Source organism: Panthera tigris, chromosome A2, assembly GCF_018350195.1.
Source record: "Panthera tigris isolate Pti1 chromosome A2, P.tigris_Pti1_mat1.1, whole genome shotgun sequence".
Classification (NCBI taxonomy): domain Eukaryota; kingdom Metazoa; phylum Chordata; class Mammalia; order Carnivora; family Felidae; genus Panthera; species Panthera tigris.
The window spans coordinates 127760216-127779416 of NC_056661.1; the positions used below are offsets into that span (position 1 = coordinate 127760216).

Below are 19201 nucleotides of genomic sequence, written 5' to 3' on the forward strand. Positions count from 1 at the left end.
TAACAGAAGACCATGGGGGAGGGGAAGGGAAAAAAAAAATTTAGAGAGGGAGAGAGCCAAAGCATAAGAGACTCTTAAAAGCTGAGAATAAACTGAGGTTAATGGGGGGGTGGGAGGGAGGGGAGGATGGGTGATGGGTATTGAGGAGGGTACCTGTTGGGATGAGCACTAGATGTTGTATGGAAACCAATTTGACAATAAATTTCATATTAAAAAAAAATAAAACAGAAGCTAACCCTTAGTGAGCACATACTAATTATACACATTATTTCTTCTTTAACACTCAGAGGAATGGGATAATTTATGCTGTTATCTATCATGACTACTATGAAGTTAAAAACTAAAACCTGGTGATAGAAGAAAACAAAATGGAGGCACCTGTGTGGTTCAGTCGGTTAAGCATCTGACTTCAGCTCAGGTCATGATCTCACAGTCCATGAGTTCGAGCCCCGTGTAAGGCTCTGTGCTGACAGCTCAGAGCCTGGAGCCTGCTTTGGATTCTGTGTCTCCCTCTCTCTCTGCACCTCCCTTGCTCATGCTTTCTCTCTGTCTCAAAAGTAAGTAAAAACATTTTTAAAAATTTAAAAAAAGAAAAAAGAAAAAAATAAAACTGAACTCACCAAGTAATTGAGACAGTGTGATGATCATCAAAGTGTGGTTACACTCAATCATCATTTAAATTACCACAAGTTCTTAAAATGCAGATTCCAGGGCTCCCAACAGCAGACCTACTGAACTCACATTTCTGAAGAAGGGTCTAGAGAATATAACTCTTTTCATACAAATTTTCTTTCTTAAACGAGACAACAATTTTCAAGGCTAAAGAACAAATTTTATGAGAAAATTTAAGCTGTGAGGGTATGTATCTAAAGAGAAATTTAAAACTTCCTAAATTAGATGGTCTAATAAATAATAGAGTGTTTCTTGGAGGTTCTATTTATGCCTCTAAATTATAATTTAAAACTGCATGTAAAGGAAAACAGAAATAGACTAAACCTGATAGATTTCATTGTTTAACAATGCACATTGAATTTTATCTTCTCATAGTTATTAGGTTATCATTTCAGATTTAGATTTGTATTTGTACTCTTCCCTGATAATGACATTTTCGGTATATTCTTGATTCATACATTCCATTTTTAATTAAATATTTCCATCTTCTATTAAATGTATTTTCTATTGAAGGATGCATGGAAAATCTAATTGAATTCTCTATCAAGCTCTCGTATCTTCATGTATGTAAATATATTTGCAGACTTTTTTTTATATCGGACTTTGTTTTTTCCGAAAGCTTTAAAACAACGTAATGGTTATGAAGTAAAACAGGTAAAATAAACAAAATTTTGGTAATAAAAATGAGATCAAGGAAACATTATATAGTTAACTAGGAGTGCAATTCCTCCAGTCAACTAATAAAGCAAAATTGAAAATGGGATAGATTTGAGGAAAATCAATGAAAATAAATGATGTCTGCAGCCATTCTTCAAGTATTTTTTTATGAACTTCAGGCATATTTATTTCAATTGCCCAACATGCACTTATTTTTCTCTGTTTTTACAGTATTATTTGCTAGACTTACTAGTTCTATAAAAAACTGTATTTGTACAAATATACAGTTTTTTTTTTCTATTAAATGATTTCCCTTTTTTGGCTAATTAAAAAATTATTTGAAGGCAGTTAACATACACTGTTACATTAATTTCAGGTGTACAACATAGTGGTTAGATGAGTTTATATATTCTATGCCCACCACAAGTGTAGCGACCATCCATCATCATACAACACTGTTACAGAATCATTGAGTTTATATTCCTTATGCTGTGCCTCTTATTCCCATGACTTACTCCTTTCATAACTGGAAGCCTGTATTTCCCACACCTCTTCACCCAATTTACCCATCTCTCTATTGGCCTTCCCTCTTGCAACCATCAGTTTGTTCTCTGTATTTATAGGTCTAATCCTGTTTGTTTGTTTGTTTAATTAATTTGTTCTTTTAGATTCCACATGTGAGTGAAATCATATGGTATTTGTCTTGCTCTTTCACTTAGCATAATACCCTCTAAGTCTACCCATGTTGTTATAAGTGGCACAATTTCATCTTTTTTATGGCTTTGTAAGACTTTACAGTATATATCTGCCACATATTCCATATCCATTTATCGGTAGACAGTTAGGTTGCTTCCATATCTTGGCTTGTAGATAATGCTGCAAGAAACAGGGTTTCATATATCCTATCAAATTGGTGTTTTTATTTTCTTTGGTTAAATACCCAGTAGTGGAATTATTGGATCACGTGGTATTTCTGTTTTTAATTTTTTGAAGCACTTCCCTACCATTTTCCACAGTGTCTGTACCAATTTACATTTCTGCCAACAATGGATGAGGTTTCCTTTTTCTTCTCCTCCTTGCCAACACATGTTATTTCTTGCTTTTTGATTTTAGCCATTCTGAGAAATGCAAGGTACTATCTCATTGTGGTTTTGATGTGCTTTTCCCTGATGGATTAGTGATGTTGAGCATCTTTTCATGTGTCTGCCATTCTTGTATATGTCTTCTTTGGAAACTGTTTGGCTAAGTTTTTAGAGTTGTAGATAAAAGAGCAAATAACTGCTTAATTTAATGCCTGAATTACACATACATACTATGACAATGTATTAATTTGGAAAGTTTATTCACTCACATTTTATGAAACAACTTAATTCAGACTCTTCCAGTGTGTCTCTGACTTCAATATCTTCATTATGTTACTGACAATTCTTGAATTATCTAATATAATTTTCCAGGGCAAAGTCTCTTTGTTTTCTTCTAAGGTGTTTAAGATACAGTGTTTTAGATACATTTGTAATGATTTCCCTGGTAATTTTATTTCAACAAGTATTTTTTCTCATAACATTGAAGGAGCTGGTTACTTTATTAAAACTATAGTAATAAATACATTATAACTACATTTAACCATTTACTGTATTCTTTAAGTGACTTTTACAAGGTTTGATAAAATTACATTTATTATTTACAATTGTGTGGTCATCAGACCTGAAATCAACACTATTGAAATTTTTATTTTCAGGTACATTGATTTGATCAACTGACATCTATTTTCACCCAAAATACTGGATGGAGTTGTTTGAAATTGATAACATGTTTTCGCCAAAAAATATTCTATTCCTCAAACAAAATATGAGGGATGGGGCACCTGGGTGGCTCAGTCAGTTAAGTGTCCAACTTCGGCTCAGGTCATGATCTCACGGTTTGTGAGTTCAAGCCCCACGTTGGGCTCTGCGCTGACACCTCAGAGCCTGGAGCTTGCTTTGGATTCTGTGTCCCCCCCATCCCCACCCTTCCCATGCTCATGCTCTGTCTCTTTCACTCTGTCAATAATAAATAAATGTTAAAATTTTTTTTTAAATATGAGAGACTAGGGAAAAATTATTGCTCCTCTTTTTTCACAAAAACATTAAAATATTACACCCTATCCTTTTACTTCGTCATGCACAACATTTGAAAGATAACAGTTTCCTTTTTCAGGTACTATATATGTGTGTAATCTTTGGGCTCATTTTGATTGATAAGATAATTGGTCAATTAAAAAAAATTAAAAAAGGAAACAAGATAAAAGGAAGTCAGGTTAAGCTGTTTATACCAGATCAAGGAAATACAGAACAAAATTTTTACCCTTTGTGCTCCCATACCATCTTCAATAGATTATTAGGATACTTGCTACATTGTAATTGTTTTAATTTTATGAATTTTTTAAATAAAAAGATTTCAAGTATGAACAAAAACAGAAAAAAATGTTGGTCATCTCTAGCTTTATAAAATCTTAATCTTTTGCTTACTATATCTGCTTCTGATTTACTCTTCTAAGGAACAAAACATAGCTGTAGTGGAAATAACCCATGTAAACTTGACAAATTACATTCCCCTTCCTCTACTGAAATAACACCTGGATTGCTGTTGTTTCTATGTGTGATATTACTTTACTGTGCTTTTACTACATATGTACTCCATAATATATGTCCAAAGAACTGTTAAAAAGTTATGAAATATATAGAAACCTTAGTAATATTTTTATGCCTCAAAATTTTATAGTAATGTGTATCAATTATTTCTCAGTAAAAGTAGAAAACTGATTTTTTTAAAAGTTCATTTTTGAGAGAGTGCGAGCATGAGTTGGGGAGGGGCAGAGAGAGAAGGAGACAAAGGATCCGAAGTGGGCCCCAGGCTGACAGCAGAGAGCCCAGTGTAGGGCTGGAACCCAGGAACCGTGAGATCTTGACAGGAGTCAAAGCCAGACGCTTAACCAGTTGAGCCACCCTGGTACCCCAATATATTGTACCATTTCAACTGGAATGCCAATTAGATTTCGCTAGAAAACTGGACAAATTACTTACAATTTATGTGAAATTTAAATTTCCAGATATAATAGTGAAAAGTGTGCAAATGAACAAGTGAAGGAAGTATAATTTAACATAAATATGACAAAAAAAATAGAAAGTCACTATACTCAAATCAAGACAATATTGGCTTAGGATTAGAGGTTCCAAAAAAGAGAATTCAGAAATAGATACCTTAATATGCAGAATTTTTAAATGACAAGGGTGGCATTTTAACTCAGGGAGAAAAAAAAGAGATTGTCATAAACAGCGTTAGCACAACTGTCTAGGTATCTGAAAATAAAACTCTGTAAAAAATAAAATGAAAAAAATACCCAAATTCTATAAAAGCATATAGAAAATTCAATATATGATATGGAGTTAAGGGAAATTTTTTTTAACCAAGACTGAAAATGTAGACTTTACATGGGAAAGGAGGTACATGTTTGATTACATCTTCTTTATGAAGTCGTACATAGCACTTAACAATGTGCCAAGAACTAGTCTAAGTACTTTCCCAGTATGACTTAATTTTCTTAATAACTATTTGAGGTAGTTGTTATTATCATCTATGTTTTTACGGATGGGAGCATTAAGGTATAGGTCACACAGCTAGGAACTTTTGTAGCAAAGGAAATCATTAGTAAGGCAATAAGCTAATAATAGGTTTTGGGGAAATAGTCCACAACACAAAGGACAAAGAGAGGGTTATTATCTATGTAATACAAAGAGCTTGTACCAATTGTTAAACAAAAAAACGTGAGAGGAAAAGAGTAGCCCAATTGGACATAAAGGATTAAAACACTGCATAGAATAACACATCCAAATGGTCAACAAATATAAGCAGAGACATTTGAACTTACTGGTAATTAGGGAGTTGCCAATTAAAGCAACAATGAGATATCAATTATACCTACACAAGTACTAAATATTAATAAGAACCATAACACCAGTTGTCTTTACTTGTTACTGTTTTGAACGTTTTTTCCCGGAGTTGAATTTTCCAGAAGTCAGATCCCATGTTTATGTACCATTCATAAATTTCTACATAGAGCTATAAATGAACATAATATTTCAATAAAAAACCATTAGGCAAGCACATCTAGTGTATGTTTACATAGATTTGAGTATACTACCTGACAAATCAGTATAGGTAGTAACTCTGTAACTCTTTATAGCTTCTATTCTTAGCGAGTGTGTAACTTTGCTAGAAGCTACCCAGGCACTTTTTAAGCACTTTCTCATTTATTCTTCCCCATAAACTTTTTAGGTGTGTACTGTACAGCTCCCATTTTACTTATGATAAATATGAGGTTAGAGCTATTGGGGAACTTGAGCTATGTGTCACACAACTAAATGGCAAACTCCAGATTTGAACCCTACTCCACCTGAGTTTTAGATCCCAAGTTATACTTCTTGCATGAAATAAACTATCAATGGTGAATATACTTCTTTTTAAACAGTGCACGCCTATACAAATCCAGATTTTTTTTCCTATTACCAGTAAAGTTTTGATCATATGTTTGCTGCCAAAAAATATCTGTCTTCTCAAATGAAAATAATCACTATCTTTAAAATAGGCATTTCTGCAGCTTCTGTTTTCATTCATAAAACTATGCTTCATGTCCTTAGGAAGAATTCAATACTTTATAAGAAAAATAAACAGGATAAATGGCTATAGCAATTTCTATATTTAGTAGAACTAGGTATATTTTTAAAGGTAACTAGAATTGACAAAATCTTGAGATTATAACTACATAAGAGAAAGAATGTTTTAATTATACATTCCATTTGAATTGCCAGAATATAGTATCTCGGGTGGTCATTGCAATGTTGAAAAGGTGAATTTCCAAGCAACTCAAAAGGTAACATTTTTTAATTTGGGCTAGATCATGTGCTTGAATAGAATTTTCCTTAGGTTAATGAAAAGACAGGTAGCAGCAAAGTGAATCAGTGTTACCAGGTTAAGAGGGAGCAGGAGGGCGGCGCTGGGAGCTGCCTATGCAGATAGAGAATGCTGGAGTGGTGACATAGTCACCAAGCAATTGTTTATTTTTTTTTTAAGTTTTTTTTAATGTTTATTTATTTTCAAAGGAGAGGGAGAGACAGAGCATGAGCAAGGGAAGAGCAGAGAGAAAGGGAGACACAGAATCTGAAGCAGGCTCCAGGCTCTGAGCTGTCAGCACAGAGTCTGATGTGGGGCTCCAACTCACAAACTGTGAGATCATGACCTGAGCTGAAGTTGGACACTTACCAGCTGAGCCACCCAGGCACCCCACCAAGCAATTGTTTAAGAGAGACTTGTTTATTAGTTCTTTTTAAAATGCAGATCAAGTAATAGTTTCAAGCTGTCTCCAATAAAAGTGCAGCTCAATAAAAATACATTTTAATTTTCAAAATGCTTTGTGTTAAATAAATGCAGAAGTCACAAAGGAGAGCCCCAGGCAAAGTGTGAAAGTTACAGCTGTAGAAATTAATTTACATGAAAGAACCATCGCGGCGCCTCCTTTTGAAATGGCTTGCTACTAGAAAACACAACATGGCCCAAATGTTCTGAAAGAAAGTCAAGAATTCAGACATGAGGCACTGACAGCTGCAATCATTTATTTTTCAAACTCCTGGTCATGCTATGGCATGCCTGCTAAATATGAGGTAAGATGGTAAAAGGGGGAAGAAAAAAGTTGGTGAAAGAAACAGCCAGAAGGCCTTTAGCACCTTTTCACAAACCTACTGTTCAGATGTCCTTGGATTTTAAATGAGAATGTCATTGGAAATTAATTTCATGTCAATTAAATTCCCAAAACAAATATTCCCTTTGGTGTAGCCACCTCACCTAATAAACCCAAACAAAGAGAATTTTAAAGTTTTAATTAATTATAGAAAAGACTAATTTTAAGATACATTTGTAAAACACTATGATACTAAAGTTTGAGTAGTTCAGGGCCAACTCCTTTAATTCCTTGAAAAGCTATTAACTGAGGTCCTACTATGTTTAGGGCTTCAGTGATTACCAAAGTTGAGTAAACTGTAGACCAAAGTGTCAAATTGTTTTTGCCTTCATTCTTTTACTTTGATATATTATGACATTATCTCAAAGGAATTAGTTCCTCAGCTAAGGTCCTGACAACCATATATTTCTCCATAGAGAGAACTTCCATTAAGGGTAGGCAGGTTAACCTGAGAAGTCCTGGGCTTATGTTGTCAAGTGAGCTTTTCAGGTGCAAAGAGTCATAACTTTGTATTGCAGGAATATTTTCTCAGGAGCATCTTTTAAAAATTCTTCTATCCCATTACTTTTATTCTTCAGAGATTCATTTGGTGCTAGATTCAATTCTGTTTTTTTGTTTTTGTTTTTGTTTATTTGTTTTATGACTCTCTTAAATACTCTGGTGATATCGACACACAACACACATAGAAATATATGTAGATAGGCGTATACACACAGATATATGGATAGATAGATATACATACACACATATATAATTTCTTATACATATCTCTCTATGTTTAAAGATTTTCAAATGTTTGTAAGTTATTTCACTATTTTTATACTGGGTTTCAGATAATCTTCATCGGTTCTGAAATTTCAAATGATATATTCAGCAGAGTGTCTGTGTAGTAGATATTCTAAGACTGAAATTCTAAGACCTTACATATATGAGATTTTTGTTTGTCTAAGTCACGAGTAAAAACTTGGCCGAATATAGTGCATTTTTAAAAAATGAAACTTTTCTTACTTTTATTGTCTATTATTTCTTCTCTTAATAGTGCAGTTGTTTAAATAGACATTGATCTACACTTTCCTTTTCTTGTTGCACCACATCTGCTTTATCTTTCACCCCTCCATGGAGTGTGCAGTATTGATCATCAAAAGTGATCTCCCAATAGTAAATCCCCACTCTTTTTATTCAAGTATCATTATGCTTGATCCCTAATTCTGTATCTTCATCTTTTTTCATAATCATGTCCCTTTGGGTAATCCATTATGACCCCAAACTCAATTTTTGTAATGCAGATGTTCTTACCTCTCAATCATCCTTTTCTCAATTAATGATATAAACACTTTTCAATCACCCAGGATCAAAACCTGAATTACTCCGTTTTCTCCCACCACGATCATTTCAAATCCTTTACCAAGGCCAATTCTTTAAAAAAAAAAATCCATTGAAAGCATTCCTTCTAGGGTGCATGGTGGTTTGGTCACTTGAATATCCAGCTCTTGATTTCTGCTCAGGTCATGATCTCATGGTTTGTGAGATGGATCCCCATGTCGGGCTTTGTACTGACAGCATGGAGTCTGCTTGGGATTCTCTCTCTCCCACTCTCTCTGCCCCTCTCCTGCTCATGTGCGCTCTCTCTCTCTCTCTCTCTCTGTCTTTCAAAATAAATAAACTTAGAGAGAGAGGGAGAGAGAGAGAGAGAGAGAGCATTCCTCCTTCTTTTCCATTTGTTCCACATAGGGATGACACACAGGTCAGACTCTAATCACTTCAGGTACAGAGTTTGAAATAGTCCCAAGCTAGTTTTCTTTTATCTGTAGTTTCCCTCTCCCTAATTCTTGTATGACTAATCATAAAATTTTCTCTAGCATAATTTTGAAAAAAAACTTGCTATGGTTTCTCATTTCGTATGAGATAATGCAGCCAAAACTTCCTTAGTTGGGAACACAAAATTCTCTAAAGTCTGAGTTTAATCTACCCTTCAAGTGAATCTTTAATTCTTTCCTTTTTCCTGGCAAGTTTAGTCTATTCTTTCACTTCCAAATTTCTTAGACACTATATTTTAACCCATTTTGTATGCTCTTTTCCAGATCTACCAAGATTTTGAGTGTATTTGAGGTTTATTCACTTTTAAGGCACAATCTAATTGCCATATTGTTATTGTTAAGCTTTTCCTAAACATGTTACTTCATGGTGAAATCTGCATAATCTGACATGATATTGCATTAGTGACTAATCCATGCTGAAAATATTTTGTGTGTGATTTTAGCATCATATATGTATGTGTATTGACACATTGGTAATATGTACATTATCCTTATTATTACATTGTTTATATATGATTAACATACAATTTAACCTCATAAATCAGTTGTAAGCTCTTTGAGGAAAGTACTGTATACACCTCTTATGCTCATTAGAATAGAGCCTTGCATACAGTTGATGCTCATTTTATCCCTGCTAATGAATGAATGCTTTAAAACACATAAAACATGGAAATCATAGGCTAGTAGAGTTGATAAATTTGAAAGAAAAATGATTCACTGAATGGCTCTTTAGGATAATGCAAGACCATATAAGAAAAATTTTTCTTGAATTTCTGTTAATATTATTTACTCTTAGAGTAAATAATTCTATAGCTGAAAGCTTAGTTGTTTTTTTTATATTAACTAATTCTAGCAAGAGGAAAAGTTCCTGAATTCCTTCATGTGTGTTTGAAAATACATTAAGTGATTTTTTTTATGCATTGATTATGGGTATAAAGAAAACTGACTTAAATGTGAGAATGATGATTCTTGTCAATGGCAACACAACTCTTTAGACAGTGGATTCTTTGATGATCTCTTAAAGAGAGTTGCCATTATCACTTGAACTTGTCTCCAGAATAATTCTGAAATTCCTATATACATCCACATACCTATAATGTGCGTATACTACAAAAATTTATGATTGGAAAGAAACTCACATATCTGTTGTCCAATATATATAACATTGAAAGATTTACATTCCCTTCAGTGGAAAGTTGAGTTTCATTTGCTTATCCAATTATATTATAATAAACAATTTTTCAGGGGATTTAGATCTGCTGAAGTGAACCTTGTCAAGTAACCCATGAGTAAAGATACTTTGCTTTGAATTTCATTCTTCTATTTGTCACTGATACCTATAGATATAAGGTGCTACATATTTTTAAGGCTTCCCACTCCATGGCACAGCATATAATGTAGTTTCAAAATATGTTCTATTAAATAAGATTCTCAGGTACTTGGGTGGCTCAGTCAGTTAACCATCCTACTTCGGCTCATGTCATGATCTCACAGTTTGTGAGTTTGAGCCCCACATCAGGCTCTGTGCTGACAGCTCAGAGCCTGGAGCCGAAGTAGGATGCTTAACTGACTGATATATTTTACATATTTTGGTTGCACTATAAATAGATAGATGGATATAATTCAAATCTTATACAGACAAATAGTCTGTTTAAGAAACCTCAGTGTAAAATCTAGTGTGGAAAGAAGACAAAGAACAGAGGGTTTAAATGGTGCTCTGTTGAAACGGTGACATTTCATCTGATAGACTACTTCTGTTCCACACAGGTGCTGAAAGGCTTTGTTTGAATGTGAATCAACTATTGGCCTAAGTTACTGGTAACCAACAGGGGAGTTTCTCCCAGCTGTGAGTTTAGATAGACACTCTGGTAACCCTATCTTCAGGTTGCCTCCAGTGATGTGGTGATTGTAATTTGTCAGTGTGAAAAGAGTGAGCCATACATACCGATGAGACTAAGAACTACATACCCCATAATCCACAGCCAAGTGCAGAGAAAACTTTAGTGATGAATGACACCAGGTCTTGGCTCCAGAGGAACTTGGAGATTATTGGGGAAGAATGATGTGAAAAAGGAAAATTAAAAGCAAGGTGTTAAATGCTACCAACTCAATATAAACAAAGCACCAAAAGCCAACAAAAGATAAAAACCACAATCTTTGCCTGATGGGAATGAAGTTGTGAAATTATCCTCTAACCAGACATAGAGAACCCAGTCAATGTATGCAAAATCATATTTACAATTGTGGATGTAAGAAAGGTGTTAGGAACTGTAAACAGAATTTTTAGAGACCCCTTCATGAAACTTGTGGCTTGAAAGTATTAGAAATGAGTGCTCGATGATTGATTCAGGTAGAAACCACCAGTGGAGTTCTTACTGTGTGAATGGAATAAACTATGTCAAATAATTTGTGTAAGTATAGGCATCAGCTGAGGATAGTCTTTGTAAAGTACTTAATATACCAATTCAGTCTGTATTTCTCTATACCTTTTATCTTCTACCAGTGTTAATTTCCACTTACTTGCATGTTAAAAGCCTGTAATTCTTCCTTTGTTCTGGGGAGCTCAATTCTCTTTAAAATATGAGCTGCTTCTAGCAGCAATAGTCACAGGGAAATAAAAGCATGGATATTAAAACAGTGGATTTGGAAGACAAGAATGAGAAAGAGATGCTGTAGAAGAAAAAACATGACAGTGCTTTGCACTGTCTCCAGGGTAAAAATGAAAGTAGTTCATTAACATGTACTTAGATAATAGTACATTCTTATAGTGCATATTTAAATTTGGATTTGAAAAAAAAAATCTACCTACATCACAAGATTTTGCATCATCTAAAAGAAAATCTTAATTGGTCCATCTGGCATTTGAAATAATGCTCTACTTATTATAAAGCAGGTGTTAGACATTTTTGAATATTCTATCCTTAATTAAAGCTTAAAGAAAGTAAGATTACATTTTCTATTTTAAAAGTTAAAAATCTAAAGTTACTAGACATGAATAACAAAATATATGGAATTATATGATTTTTCAGATTAGATTACTAATTATTAGATATTATTTCTTGAACTTTAATTTTTAACCTACTTTTGTTTTGAATTTGAGAAATGTAATAGATAAGAGTCAATGTCTGGAAGTCATTTATATTCAAACTTTATTTATCCTAGTTGAGAAATTCAGTATATTCTTCAGTGTGATGTGGTTTAGTAAGCACTTTTGAAAAGAGAGTTCACCATAGATTTGACTCTAGTTTTAGGGACTTTTTCCAAAGACATCGAATCTATCACTTGATACCTCAAAGGAAAATGCGTTAAAAATGTGCAGCCTTTATTAATAAATAGATGCTTTTAAAAATAGTTCTCTTGGGGGCACCTGGGTGGCTCAATCTTTAAGCGTCCAATTTTGGCTTGCGTCATGATCTCACGGTTTGAGCTATGTGCTGACAGTGCAGAGCCTGCTTGGGATTCTTTCTTTCTTCCTCTCTCTCTGTTTCTTCCCCACTCACTCATTCTCTCTCAAAATAAATAAATAAACTTAAAAAAATTCCCTTGGGATCCTTTAAGATTAGATTCTGCCTCAGTTTGCCAGAATTTTGAAGAGTTTAGTGATCTTGAAAATCTATACTATTCGTATAAAAAGGAACATCAACTTGGTTTGAGTCTTTCTTAAGGCCTATATGAAGAAGATCATAAAGACTGAGGAATATAATAGTACTAATTAGGGTATACAACAGGTTAAACAACACAGTGTAAGGAGTGTCTGTGAATCAAATCTAAGAAGACTGAAAGCTTGAGTGGACATCTCTAGGGTTATTTTTTTTAAGTTTATTTATTTTGAGAGAGAGAATAAGAGTGCAAGTGCATGAGTCGGGGAGGGACAGAGAGAGCAAGAGAATCCCAAGCAGGCTGTGTGCTGTCAGTGCAGAGCCCCACGCAGGGCTTGAACTCATGAACCAAACCATGAATCATGACCTGAGTTGAAACCAAGAGCCAGACAACTGACTGAACTACCCATGTGCCCCTCTAGGATTATTTTTGACACACTCTATTCAAAACATCTATTAATGTTTAGTTTAAAAAATGGAATTAAAGAAGGAACCAGTTCCTATGTTGAACAATTGAAACACTCCAGCTCTACTTGTGTGCATGAATTCTCTCCACAAATTGGCTCTGGAGGGGTACCTGAGTGGCTCAGTCAGTCAAGCCTTTGACCTTTGAATTTGGCTCAGGTCATGGTCTCATGGTTCTTCAGGTCACCCCTGGGTCGGGCTCTTTACTGACTGTGCAGAGCCTTCTTAAGATTCTCCCTCCCCCTCTCTATCTGCCTCTCCCCCTCTTATGCTCTGTCTCTCTCTCAAAATAAACAAAAATTTAAAAAAAAATTGGCTCTGTATTCTAAAAAGGAACTGGAAGCTCCCATCAGTGTTTTTGGATGTCAGAGAAAAAATGAAAAAAACTGATACTCTGAGAAATAAAATAAACCATGTATCAAATTTGTATATAATATAAAAATGGCATTATTAATTTAGGCTAGATGATGCAATTAAAATTCAAAATAATTTCAGTAGGCTTTCAAAATTTAATAAAGACTGTAGATTGTAAGTAATGACAGCAAAAATACAGAATTAGGAAAGAAGTGGCTCAAAAGAATCTTATAGGAATAATATGCAGAAGGGTTGAAGTCAGTTTGACTAGTTCATAATAATTAAATGAATATTTGTTGATAAGAAAAGCACTTCGCTAAGTGTCTTAAAAAATACAAAAATGAGACTGCTTTAGTCTTTAAAGGAATATACATATGTATAAATGATTTATTTGCACCGATATTCATAAATAAAATACACAGTATGTGTCATTTGATTGATTGAATGAACTAAAGTTAAATCAATGAATGGAGACACATGACAAAATTAATTCTATTTTAAGAGAATTTTTCACAGAAAGTTAACTTTATGATGGAACTTAAAAAAATAGTATTTAGCTGAAAAAGCTTAGAAGATGGCGGCGTAGGAGGACGCGGGGCTCACAGCGCGTCCTGCCGATCACTTAGATTCCACCTACACCTGCCTAAAGAACCCAGAAAACCGCCAGAGTATTAGCAGAAGGGAGTCTCCGGAGTCAAGCGCAGACTAGAGGCCCACGGAAGAGGGTAGGAAGGGCTGCGAGGCGGTGCGCGCTCCATGGACTGGCGGGAGGGAGCCGGGGCGGAGGGGCGGCTCCCCGGCCAAGCAGAGCCCCCGAGTCGGGCTGGCAAAAGCGGAGGGGCCGGACAGACTGTGTTCCGACAGCAAGCGCGACTTAGCGTCTGGGAGGTCATAAGTTAACAGCTCTGCTCGGAAAGCGGGAAGGCGGGAGGACAAAGGGAGGGAGAGCTGCTGAGCCCCCGGACGGCAGAGCTCAGCTTGGCGGGGAACAAAGGCGCCAGCGCCATCTCCCCCGCCCATCCCCCAGCCAAAATCCCAAAGGGAACCAGTTCCTGCCAGGGAACTTGCTCGCTCCGCACAAACACCCAACTCTGTGCTTCTGCGGAGCCAAACCTCCGGCAGCGGATCTGACTCCCTCCCGCTGCCACAGGGCTCCTCCTGAAGTGGATCACCTAAGGAGAAGCGAGCTAAGCCTCCCCTCCAGCCCCCGTGCACCTTGCCTACCCACCCCAGCTAATACGCCAGATCTCCAGCACCACAAGCCTGGCAGTGTGCAAGTAGCCCAGACGGGACACGCCACCCCACAGTGAATCCCGCCCCTAGGAGAGGGGAAGAGAAGGCACACACCAGTCTGACTGTGGCCCCAGCAGTGGGCTGGGGGCAGACATCGGGTCGGACTGCGGCCTCGCCCACTAACTCCAGTTATACACCACAGCACAGGGGAAGTGCCCTGCAGGTCCTCACCACTCCAGGGACTATCCAAAATGACCAAACGGAAGAATTCCCCTCAGAAGAATCTCCAGGAAATAACAACAGCTAATAAACTGATCAAAAAGGATTTAAATAATATAACAGAAAGTGAATTTAGAATAATAGTCATAAAATTAATCGCTGGGCTTGAAAACAGTATACAGGACAGCAGAGAATCTCTTGCCACAAAGATCGAGGGACTAAGGAACAGTCACGAGGAGCTGAAAAACGCTTTAAACGAAATGCAAAACAAAATGGAAACCACGATGGCTCGGCTTGAAGAGGCAGAGGAGAGAATAGGTGAACTAGAAGATAAAGTTATGGAGAAACAGGAAGCTGAAAGAAAGAGAGATAAAAAAATCCAGGAGTATGAGGGGAAAATTAGAGAACTAAGTGATACACTAAAAAAAAATAATATACGCATAATTGGTATCCCAGAGGAGGAAGAGAGAGGGAAAGGTGCTGAAGGGGTACTTGAACAAATTATAGCTGAGAACTTCCCTGAACTGGGGAAGGAAAAAGGCATTGAAATCCAAGAGGCACAGAGAACTCCCTTCAGACGTAACTTGAATCGATCTTCTGCACGACATATCATAGTGAAACTGGCAAAATACAAGGATAAAGAGAAAATTCTGAAAGCAGCAAGGGATAAACGTGCCCTCACATATAAAGGGAGACCTATAAGACTCGTGACTGATCTCTCCTTTGAAACTTGGCAGGCCAGAAGGGCTTGGCACGATATCTACAGTGTGCTAAACAGAAAAAATATGCAGCCGAGAATCCTTTATCCAGCAAGTCTGTCATTTAGAATAGAAGGAGAGATAAAGGTCTTCCCAAACAAACAAAAACTGAAGGAATTTGTCACCACGAAACCAGCCCTACAAGAGATCCTAAGGGGGATCCTGTGAGACAAAGTACCAGAGACATCACTACAAGCATAAAACATACAGACATCACAATGACTCTAAACCCATATCTTTCTATAATAACACTGAATGTAAATGGATTAAATGCGCCAACTAAAAGACATAGGGTATCAGAATGGATAAAAAAACAAGACCCATCTATTTGCTGTCTACAAGAGACTCATTTTAGATCTGAGGACACCTTTAGATTGAGAGTGAGGGGATGGAGAACTATTTATCATGCTCCTGGAAGCCAAAAGAAAGCTGGAGTAGCCATACTTATATCAGACAAACTAGACTTTAAATTAAAGGCTGTAACAAGAGATGAAGAAGGGCATTATATAATAATCACAGGGTCTATCCACCAGGAAGAGCTAACTATTATAAATGTCTATGCGCCAAATACCCGAGCCCCCAGATATATAAAACAATTACTCATAAACATAAGCAACCTTATTGATAAGAATGTGGTCATTGCAGGGGACTTTAACACCCCACTTACAGAAATGGATAGATCATCTAGACACACAGTCAATAAAGAAACAAGGGCCCTGAATGATACATTGGATCAGATGGACTTGACAGATATATTTAGAACTCTGCATCCCAAAGCAACAGAATATACTTTCTTCTCGAGTGCACATGGAACATTCTCCAAGATAGATCATATACTGGGTCACAAAACAGCCCTTCATAAGTTTACAAGAATTGAAATTATACCATGCATACTTTCAGACCACAATGCTATGAAGCTTGAAATCAACCACAGGAAAAAGTCTGGAAAACCTCCAAAAGCATGGAGGTTAAAGAACACCCTACTAACGAATGAGTGGGTCAACCAGGCAATTAGAGAAGAAATTAAAATATATATGGAAACAAACGAAAATGAAAATACAACAATCCAAACGCTTTGGGATGCAGCGAAGGCAGTCCTGAGAGGAAAATACATTGCAATCCAGGCCTATCTCAAGAAACAAGAAAAATCCCAAATACAAAACCTAACAGCACACCTAAAGGAAATAGAAGCAGAACAGCAAAGACAGCCTAAACCCAGCAGAAGAAGAGAAATCATAAAGATCACAGCAGAAATAAACAATATAGAATCTAAAAAAACTGTAGAGCAGATCAACGAAACCAAGAGTTGGTTTTTTGAAAAAATAAACAAAATTGACAAACCTCTAGCCAGGCTTCTCAAAAAGAAAAGGGAGATGACCCAAATAGATAAAATCATGAATGAAAATGGAATGATTACAACCAATCCCTCAGAGATACAAACAATTATCAGGGAATACTATGAAAAATTATATGCCAGCAAATTGGACAACCTGGAAGAAATGGACAAATTCCTAAACACCCACACTCTTCCAAAACTCAATCAGGAGGAAATAGAAAGCTTGAACAGACCCATAACCAGCGAAGAAATTGAATCGGTTATCAAAAATCTCCCAACAAATAAGAGTCCAGGACCAGATGGCTTCCCAGGGGAGTTCTACCAGACGTTTAAAGCAGAGATAATACCTATCCTCCTCAAGCTATTCCAAGAAATAGAAAGGGAAGGAAAACTTCCAGACTCATTCTATGAAGCCAGTATGACTTTGATTCCTAAACCAGACAGAGACCCAGCAAAAAAAGAGAACTACAGGCCAATATCCCTGATGAATATGGATGCAAAAATTCTCAATAAGATACTAGCAAATCGAATTCAACAGCATATAAAAAGAATTATTCACCATGATCAAGTGGGATTCATTCCTCGGATGCAGGGCTGGTTCAACATTCGCAAATCAATCAACGTGATACATCACATTAACAAAAAAAAAGAGAAGAACCATATGATCCTGTCAATCGATGCAGAAAAGGCCTTTGACAAAATCCAGCACCCTTTCTCAATAAAAACCCTTGAGAAAGTCGGGATAGAAGGAACATACTTAAAGATCATAAAGGCCATTTATGAAAAGCCCACAGCTAACATCATCCTCAACGGGGAAAAACTGAGAGCTTTTTCCCTGAGATCAGGAACACGACAGGGATGCCCACTGTCACCGCTGTTGTTTAATATAGTGCTGGAAGTTCTAGCATCAGCAATCAGACAACAAAAGGAAATCAAAGGCATCAAAATTGGCAAAGATGAAGTAAAGCTTTCGCTTTTTGCAGATGACATGATATTATACATGGAAAATCCGATAGACTCCACCAAAAGTCTGCTAGAACTGATACATGAATTCAGCAAAGTTGCAGGATACAAAATCAATGTGCAGAAATCAGTTGCATTCTTATACACTAACAATGAAGCAACAGAAAGACAAATGAAGAAACTGATCCCATTCACAATTGCACCAAGAAGCATAAAATACCTAGGAATAAATCTAACCAAAGATGTAAAAGATCTGTATGCTGAAAACTATAGAAAGCTTATGCAGGTAATTGAAGAAGATATAAAGAAATGGAAAGACATTCCCTGCTCATGGATTGGAAGAATAAATATTGTCAAAATGTCAATACTACCCAAAGCTATCTACACATTCAATGCAATCCCAATCAAAATTGCACCAGCATTCTTCTCGAAGCTAGAACAAGCAATCCTAAAATTCATATGGAACCACAAAAGGCCCCGAATAGCCAAAGTAATTTTGAAGAAGAAGACCAAAGCAGGAGGCATCACAATCCCAGACTTTAACCTCTACTACAAAGCTGTCATCATCAAGACAGCATGGTATTGTCACAAAAACAGACACATAGACCAATGGAATAGAATAGAAACCCCAGAACTAGACCCACAAACGTATGGCCAACTCATCTTTGACAAAGCAGGAAAGAACATCCAATGGAAAAAAGACAGTCTCTTTAACAAATGGTGCTGGGAGAACTGGACAGCAACATGCAGAAGGTTGAAACTAGACCACTTTCTCACACCATTCACAAAAATAAACTCAAAATGGATAAAGGACCTGAATGTGAGACAGGCAACCATCAAAACCTTAGAGGAGAAAGCAGGAAAAGACCTCTCTGACCTCAGCCGTAGCAATCTCTTACTCGGAACATCCCCAAAGGCAAGGGAATTAAAAGCAAAAGTGAATTACTGGGACCTTATGAAGATAAAGAGCTTCTGCACAGCAAAGGAAACAACCAACAAAACTAAAAGGCAACCAACGGAATGGGAAAAGATATTTGCAAATGACATATCGGACAAAGGGCTAGTATCCAAAATCTATAAAGAGCTCATCAAACTCCACACCCGAAAAACAAATAACCCAGTGAAGAAATGGGCAGAAAACATGAATAGACACTTCTCTAAAGAAGACATCCGGATGGCCAACAGGCACATGAAAAGATGTTCAACGTCGCTCCTTATCAGGGAAATACAAATCAAAACCACACTCAGATACCACCTCACGCCAGTCAGAGTGGCCAAAATGAAGAAATCAGGAGACTGTAGATGCTGGAGAGGATGTGGAGAAACAGGAACCCTCTTGCACTGTTGGTGGGAAT

At 36.5% G+C, this 19201-nt stretch overlaps 1 long non-coding RNA gene across 1 annotated transcript in view; it reads left to right on the forward strand.

The window, feature by feature from the left end:
- The window catches only part of LOC122234298, a 151140-nt gene that overhangs the window by 130974 nt on the left and 965 nt on the right, over positions 1–19201 (forward strand). The gene's annotated exons all lie outside the window — the stretch shown is intronic.